The following is a 9,244-nucleotide window of genomic DNA, read 5'->3' as shown; positions in this document are numbered from 1 at the left end:
CAAGCCACACCCCCAGCGTTTCTTATTTTTTATTTTGAAACAGGGTCTTTCTAAGTTGCTGAGGCTGACCTCAAACCTGCAATCCCCCTGCCTCAGTATCCTGAAGACTGGGATTACAGGTGTGTGCTACCACACCTGGCTATCTTCCACTTTTAAGAAACACTTTACCCTACTGACACATGCCTGGTACCTGAGTGCTAATGAATGACAAAGTGAATTCATAAACAATAAATTAATAGTAATATAAGATCTTACATGGCCAGGCATGGTGGTGCACAATTATAATCCCTATGCTTGGAGGCCATGACAGGAGGATCACAAGTTCATGGAGAGCCTCACCTACTTAGTAAGGACCTCTGCAACTTAGTGAGACCCTGTTTCAAAATAAAGAATGAAAAAATAGGGCTAGGAGTGTTGCTTATAGGTAGAAAGCGCCTGGGTTCAATCATAAGTACCTAAAAAAAAGCTTACATATAATTAATCATGCTTAGCTTTTAAAAAATGTTAAACTGCTGTTGTGATATTTTTATTTGTTTAAATAGTAATGGATTTCTTTTTCTTAAAAATCATGAGTACAGCTGGGCGTGGTGGCGCACACTTGTAATCCTTGAGTTTGGGAGGCGGAGACAGGAGGATCGCGTTCGATGCAGGCCTCATCTGGCTTAAGAGACCCTGTTTCCAAGTAAAATATAAAATAGGTCTGGGAGTGTAGCCTGGAGGTAGAAGGCCCCTGGGTTCCATCCTCAGTACCACCAAAAAAAAAAAAAAATCATGAATACAAGCCGGGCATGGTGGCACACGCTTGTAATCCCTGCACTTGGGAGGCTGAGACAGGGGGATTGCACAGGTTCGAAGCCAGCCTCAGCTACTTAGTGAGGCTCTCAGCAACTTACTGAGACCCTGTTTCCAAATAAAAAATATAAAATAGGTCTGGGAGTATAGCCTGGAGGTAGAAAATCCCCTGAGTTCCACCCAAGTACCATACACACAAAAAAATCATGAATACAACTGGGCGTGGTGGTGCATACTTGTAATTCCAGCATTTGGGAGGCTAAAACTGGAGGACTGTGTTCAAGGACAGCCTCAGCTACTTAGTGAGATCCTTTGGAACTCAGTGAGACCCTGTATCAAAATAAAAAATAAAAACTATGGCTGGGGTTTAGTTCAGAGGTAGAATGCCCCTGGGTTCCATTATCAGTACTAAGAAAAAAAAAATGGATTCAAACACTGAGTGTAATCTCAGCATTTGGGAGGCTGAGACAGGAGGAGCACGATTCCAGGACAGCCTCAGCTGCTGTGAAGTCCTTTGCAACTCAGTGAAACCTTGCTTCAAAATAAGGAATAAACTGGGCATGGTGGTGCACGCTTGTAATCCCAGCGCTTGGGAGGCTGAGACAGGAGGATCGCACAGGTTCGAAGCCAGCCTCAGCTACTTAGTGAGACTCTCAGCAACTTACTGAGACCCTGTTTCCAAATCAAGTATAAAATAGGTCTGGGAGTATAGCCTGGAGGTAAAAAAGCCCCTGGGTTCCACCCCCAGTAACACACACACACAAAAAAAAAAAAGAATAAAAAATAGGGCTGGATGAATAGCTTGGAGGTAGAACGCCCCTGGGTTCCAAGTACTACCAAAAAAAAAAAAAAAAAAAAATCATGGATACGTATTCTGATTTTTATTTTCTGGACTAGCCACATCTCTCTTAATTCCACCTTTAAGGCTCTTACTTTATCTATACTGTTTCATAGTAAAGGTTTAAAGATATAGATCATGCCAGGCATGGGTGTGCACACTTGTAATCCCAGTAATTGAGAGGCTGAGACAGGAGCATCTGGGTTTGCAGCCAGCCTCAGCTACTTATTGAGGCCCTTTGCAACTCAGTGAGACCCCGTTTCAAAATAAAGAATAAAAAATAGGATTGGGGCATAGCTTGGAGGTAGAATACCCCTGGTTCCAGCCCCTGTACTGCAAAAAAAAAAAAAAAAAAGATATAGATCATGTTAGTTTACAGTTAAGTATCTCATATAGCTTCCTTCTTTCCTACCTTCCTTCCTTCCTTCCTTCCTTCCCTTCTTCTCCCTACCTCCTTCCCTTCTTTTTCTTTTCTTCCTCCCCCATACTGGATGAACATTCTACTACTGAGGGACACCCAGCCTGCAATATTCCTTATAAGCATTTTATATAATCTTCTCATAGCAATTCTGTAAGTATTTAATTTATTCAACTTTTGCAGGTGTGAAACTGAGTACAAAGCTATTAAAAGATGCATTAAGACCTTGTTGAAGGTCATCACTAATAAAAGCAGGAGACAAAAACTAATGAGTAGGTGTTCATTGATAGATTCGGCTTTGACTTTCTTCTCTGTGCATTAGCGAGCTTTTTTGTTGCTGTGACAAAACTACCTCATAAGAACAACTTAGAGGAGAAAAGGTTTATTTGGCTCATGTTTCAGAGGTTCAGTCCATGGATAGCCAGCTCCAAGGCATGTCTGTCATGGTGTCATGGCATGGTAGAAGAAAGCTACCTGCTTCATGGCAGCTGGAAAGCAGAGAAATAGAGAGGGGAAGGAACCAGTGAAGATATAGGTCCCAAGAACCCCCCCCCCCCCCAGTGATCCATCTTCTCTAGCCATACCCCATTTGCCTACAGTTAGCACTCAGTAAATCCATTCAAATCATTAGTCTAGCCGGATGTGGTGGCGCACGCTTGTAATCCCCTCGCCTGGGAGGCGGAGACAGGAGGATCACGTAGGTTCGAAGCCAGCCTCAGCTGGATTAAGAAACCCTGTTTCTAAATAAATATAAAAAATAGGTCTGGGAGTGTAGCCTGGAGGTAGAAGGCCCCTGGGTTCCATCCCCAGTACCACACACAAAAAAATTATTAGTTTATCAAATGTATTAATTAACTGATGAGGTTAGGGCCCTCATGATTTAATTATTCCATTTCTGAACATTTCTGTATTAGCAACACATAAACTTTTATATTCCATGGCCAAACCTCAATACTAACACAAATGCTTGTATTTATTTTAAATAATATTCACTTTAACTCTACTCCTTAGATTGAGAAAATATTCAAGATAAATACCAGAAAGACACTAAAGAATAAACTTGATCAACATTCCAGACACTTAAAATATAATCAATGAGCAACTTTGTGAAGCACTGTTCTTATCTGCCTTCCTATGAAATCAAACTACAACCCAGTGGATAGGAGAAAGTATTTATGGGTTCCAGGTTAAACCCAGCATGGCGGCACATGCTTAGAATCCCAGTACTTAGGAGGCTGAGACAGGGGGATCAGGTTCATGGCCATTCACAGCTACTTTTGAGGCTCTCTGCACTTAGTGAGACCCTGTTTTAAAATAAAGAATAAAATAGGACTGGAGGTGTAGCTCAGAGGAAGAACGCCCCTGGGTTCAATTCCCAGTGCTACAAAATAAAAGTATGTGTGGGTTAAAGGTTATAATGAAAGGGTAACTAATATGAAACCTACATGGGATCACTTGTGGGTTGGTGGCATGTGGATGTGAATTCCAGCCAAGTGCGTGCTTGCATTCTCTGAATTGGATGTACTGAATTCTGAGTCAAGACGTTTTGGGAGATCAGAAGAAGATACGCAAGGATTCAAGGTGTGTGTTTTAAAAGAATGATTAATAGACCCTAACGGTTAAATTTTCTTTTATATATTAGACAAACATTTGATTTGGCCAGTTTTTATTGGTATGGGGAAAATTTTGTGCAGGTAAAATTTATCTGCAAGTTCTATCTGAAATGTTTCTCATTGTAAAATAAACAAATTCATTGTAGAAATGTTTTAAAATCTGAAAATCCAGAGTGAAAAATCATTCATAATATGTTCATATCACTTAGAAAAAAATCACCCAGAGCACGTTGATTATACTGTCTCAGTCATGTCTCAATGCCTAGATACACACATATACAATTATAAATATAGGATAACTACTATAAACATTGTTTTGAAAGCTGCTTACCCCTTGTCAAGAAAATCATGTGAATATTTCAATGTCATATACTATTTTCTAAAAAATTTGATCACTATACAAGTTTCCATTACATAGGTGAACACAATATAAGCAGTTACTTGGTGGTGCGATTAATGCCACAATAAACCCTCGTACATTAAATTCTAATGATACTCATAAAATATTTTAAGTTAATTCTTTAATTTATTTTTTTTTCATGTCTGGGTATGGAACCCAGGGCCATTCGACCTCCGAGCTACACCACCTGCCCTATTTTTTATTCTTAATTTGAAACCGGGTCTCACTGAGTTGCAGAGGGTCTCACTAAGTAGCTGAGGCTGTCCACGAACCACGATCCTCCATTCTCAGCCTCCCGAATGCTGGGATTACAGGCTTGCACCACCACGCCCGGCTTAATTTTTTAATTTAGTTTTTAATTTCTAAAAGTTAAATTCTGGGGCCGCGGTTCCGGCTGCCGCTGCCCCTTCCAGCTACTTCCCGCCTGCACCAGCCACGTGAGCGAGGCGCCGCCGGGAGAGCTGTGCTGCTGCGGAACGTCCTGCTCATGGGTACACCAGGGGTTGGAAAAAACACACTAGGCAAAGAACTTGCATCATGATCAGGACTGAAATACATTTATGCGGGTGAATTAGCTCAAGAAGTTTGATCAGCGGACATCATGCAGTCTGGCAAGATGGCTTCTCCCAAGAGCATGCAGAAAGATGCACAGATGATGGCACAAATCCTGAAGGATACCGGGATCACAGAACATGAGCCAAGAGTTATACATCAGATGTTGGAGTTTGCCTTCCGATATGTGACCATAATTCTAGATGATGCTAAAGTTGATTCAAGCCATGTTAAGAAAAGTACTGTCGATGCAGATGACGTGTGATTGGCAATTCAGTGTTGCGCTGACCAGTCGTTTACCTCTCCTCTGCCAAGAGATTTTTTTTTTTTTTTTTTTTTTTGGTGGTACTGGGGGTGGAACCCAGAGGCTTTCTACCTCTGGGCTATACTCCCAGACTTTTTAAATATTTTTATTTGGAAACAGGGTCTCACTAAGTTGCTGGAAGCCTCACTAAGTAGCTGAGGCTGGCTTCGAACCTGTGCGATCCTCCTGTCTCAGCCTCCCAAGCGTGGGGATTACGAGTGTGTGCCACCACGCCCGGCTGCCAAGAGATTTTTTACTAGATATTGCAAGGCAAAGAAATCAAACCCCCTTGCCATTGATCAAGCCATATTCAGGCCCTAGATTGCCACCTGATAGTATTGCTTAACAGCTTCAAACTATAGGCTCACATCTTTACAAACAAGGCATCTACATCTGCAGGAAGAGTAACAGTGCCACGGGTAAGTGTTGGTTCAGTCACTAGTAGACCAAGTACTCCCACACTAGGCACACCAACCCCACAAACCACGTCTGTTTCGACTAAAGTAGGGACTCCAATATCTCTGACTGGGCAAAGGTTTACAGTGCAGATGCCTGCTTCACCGTCCCCTGCTGTAAAAGCATCAATTCCTGCAACATCAGCAGTTCAGAATGTTCTGATTAACCCATCATTAATTGGGTCCAAAAACATTCTGATTACCACTAATATGGTGTCATCACAAAATACTGCCAATGAGTCATCAAATGCCTTGAAAAGGAAACATGATGATGACGAAGATGCCGATGATGCTGATGATGCCGATGACTATGATAATTTGTAATCTAGTCTTGATGTATGTAACATATATATATTTGAACCTGAATCGGTTGTACTGAAATTAACCATGCTGGCTGTTTTCAAGTTGTGCTTCGAAAAACTTACATGGTATTTAAAGAGTAAATAGTTAATCTTTTTCACTGAAATGTTGAGTTTTTCCTTAATAGGGCCAGTAATAGTTTTTCATCAGCCTTTATGTGTAAAAAAATTAAAGTTGTCGTTCAACTTTAAAGTTGTCGTTCAAAAAGTTAAATTCCTGGGTTAAAGACTTTGAACATATCTAGAAATATTGAAACTGTTCATAGTTTCTCCAATAAAGGATTTTAGGGTCTGTTTTACCATATCCTCAACAACTGTGAATTATATATACTCTTTTTTTTCGGCACTGGAGATTGAACTCAGGGGCATTCTATCTCTGAGCTCCATCTCCAGATCTTCAACCCTATTTTATTCTTTTATTTTGAAACAGGGTCTCACTAAATTACAGAGGCTGGCTAGGAACCTGCAGTCCTCCTGTCTCAGCCTTCCAAGTACTGAGATTACAAGCATGTATTACTATACCTGGCTATACTCATTATTATTATTATTATTATTATTATTATTATTATTATTATTATTGCCATACTGGAAGTTGAACTCAGGGGCATTCTGCCTCCGAGCTACATCACCAGCCCATTTTTTTTTGTTCTTTATTTTGAAACAGGGTCTCATAAAGTTGCGGAGGGCCTCACTAAATATCTGAAGTTGGCTGGGAACCCACTATCCTCCTATCTCAGTCTTCCAAGTACTAGGATTACAAGTGTATACCACCATGCCCGGCTGTACGCTTTTTTAAAAAATTATTTTATTTTTTATGTGGTGCTGAGGATCAAACTCAGGGCCCTGTGCATGTTAGGCAAGTACTTTACCATTGTTCTATCAGCCCCATATTTACTGTTAATACTTGGGAAATATATTTTAATATATTTATGTATGTGTTTATATATTAGTATATTACATATATTTCTTATAATTTTCTTCCTTTAGGTATAAGAGAATACTGACTTTCATTTGTCTTACCAATAATTTTGAACTTTTTCATATTGACCATTATTAACTTTCTTTTGCTTTTATTTGGCAATATTTTAAAAATTATTATAGAATTACATCTTTCAAATGTCAGAGTAGGAATTAGGAGGCTTGGATTTTTATTATTTGCACTTATTAACTAAGGTTGAGAGACCTCACACTAAATCATTCAATCTCATTGGTCCCAAATTTCCTTTTCTGCATAAAATAAATTCAAAATGCCCACTCAGACCTTCATTCTATTTTCCCTGTGAAAAGCAAATTAAAATATCTATGTACTGTACCACTATTTTATTAGCAGTGTTAATATACTCTTTGAAACACATTTGTAATGAGCTTGCACATAAAAGTAGGTTCTATCATTTAATTTTAAAATGTTTTTAAATATTTAAAAGATAATCGCCGGGCGTGGTGGCGCACGCTTGCAATCCCCATGCTTGGGAGGCAGAGACAGGAGGATCACACTGGTTCGGAGCCAGCCTCGCTGGCTTAAGAGACCCTGTTTCCACATAAAGTTAAAAAATAGATCTGGGAGTGTAGCCCTTGGGAGTGTAGCCCGGAGATAGGAGGGCTTCCAGGAACTCCAGTACCACAAAAAAATAAAAAAATAAAAAAAAGATAATTGACGCCGGGAGTGGTGGCGCACGCTTGTAATACCCGTGTTTGGGAGGCGGAGACAGAAGGATCATGCAGGTTTAAAGCCAGCCGCGCTGGCTTCAGAGACCGTGTTTCCAAATAAAAATATAAATAGGTCTGAGAGTGTAGCTCGGAGGTAGAAGGGCTTCCAGGAACCCCAGTACCACCAAAAAATAAAAAAGATAATTGACAATTCAGTTCAAACCAAGCACTTGCCTCCACAACATATGTATAACATACATAGAGTTTTATACATCATTATGTAAGTATGTAACTTACATAGTTTATATACTTTCCAAGTCCATCCTTCCTTCCTTCTTTCCTTGGTAATGTGGAATGAACCCAGGAGCATTTTTTATTTGTTATTTTGAAACAGGATCTTACTGAGTTGCAGAGGGCCTCACTAAGTAGCTGAGGCTGGCCGAGAACCTGTGATTCTCCTGTCTCAGTCTCCCAAGTACTGGGATTACAAGCATGTACCACCATTCCCAGCTAAATTTTTTATATAAGAAGTGAATTTACAAGCCAGGCGTGGTGGTGCATGCTGTAATCCCAACATTTGGGAGGCTGAGACAGGAGGATTCCGGTTCGCGGCCAGCCTCAGCTACTTAGTGAGGCCCTCTGCAATTCAGTGAGACCCTGTTTCAAAATAAAGAATAAAAAATGGGCTGGGGGTGTATCTAAGAGGTAGAATGCCCTTGGGTTCCATCCCTAGTACTGCAGGAAAAAAAAAAAAAAAAACCCTGAATTTACTATGAACATGCTGATTTATTTCTTTTCAAGGTGATTTTTTTATACATGTAGTGTGAAAAAATTAAACTATGACCATCAATTTTTACCTAACAATAGGCCCATTTTTCTATTTAATTATATAATCCTCATAAACAATTTTAAGCTGCCTAACATGTCATAATAGAGATGCATTATTATTTACATAACCATTTCTCTTCTTTTAATCACTTATTTTCAATTACTTATTTTACTCCTATCATTTCTTACATAAATCTTTTCTACATTTTCGTTTCCTTAGGGTAGAGTCTAAGAGGAAGAATTAAAGAGACGAAAGAGTGAATATTTTAAGACTTGAGGTAGGTATTGTTAAGCTGAGTTAAAAAGGTTTATGTTCATTTTTAATTTCTTCCAAGAATATATAATTAATGGCTTAATTTGGAGACATCCTAGCCACTACTAGACCACATAATTTTTTCTCTTAAAAATGGTTTTTGAGGGCTGGGCGTGGTGGCACTCACTTGTAATCCCCGTGCTTGGGAGGCAGAGACGTGAGGATTGCGCAGGTCCGAAGTCAGCCTCGCTGGCTTAAGACACCCCGTTTCCAAATAAAAATATAAAAAATAGGTGTCTGGGAGTTTAGCCTGGAGGTAGAAGGGTTTCCAGGAATCCCAGTACCACCAAAACAAAAATGTTTTTGAGATAGGTGTGGTGGTGCACGCTTGTAATTCCAGCATTTGAAAGACTGAGACAGGAAGGTTCATGGAAAGCCTCAGCTACTTAATGAGGCCCTTTGCAAATCAGTGAGACCCTTTCTTTTCGTTTTTACTTTTGCGGGTCTGAGGATGGAACCCAGGGGCATTCGACCTCCAAGCTACATCCCCTGCCCTATTTTTTATTCTTTATTTTGAAACCCGGTCTCACTGAGTTGCAGAGGGCCTCACTAAGTAGCTGAGGCTGTCTGCCAACCTTGATCCTCCAGTCTCAGCCTCCTGAATGCTGGGATTACAAGCGTGCACCACCACGCCCGGCTTAGTAAGACCCTGTTTCAAAATAAACAATAAAAAATAGGGCTGAGGGTGTAGCTCTAAGGTAGAATGCCCCTTGGTTCCATTCCCA

General features: G+C 40.2%; 1 pseudogene across 1 annotated transcript; it reads left to right on the top strand.

Annotated features, from left to right (window-relative positions):
- Positions 1 to 4,662: 4,662 nt before the first annotated feature.
- Positions 4,663 to 5,696, top strand: LOC308272035 (transcription initiation factor TFIID subunit 9-like; annotated as a pseudogene). Its single transcript has 2 exons — positions 4,663 to 4,955; positions 5,164 to 5,696. The product of its transcript is annotated as a transcription initiation factor TFIID subunit 9-like (transcript).
- The last annotated feature ends 3,548 nt before the right edge of the window (positions 5,697 to 9,244 follow it).

This window comes from Muscardinus avellanarius, assembly GCF_963383645.1.
Source record: "Muscardinus avellanarius genome assembly, chromosome: 13".
Classification (NCBI taxonomy): domain Eukaryota; kingdom Metazoa; phylum Chordata; class Mammalia; order Rodentia; family Gliridae; genus Muscardinus; species Muscardinus avellanarius.
This window is presented reverse-complemented; position numbering and strand designations above follow the sequence as displayed.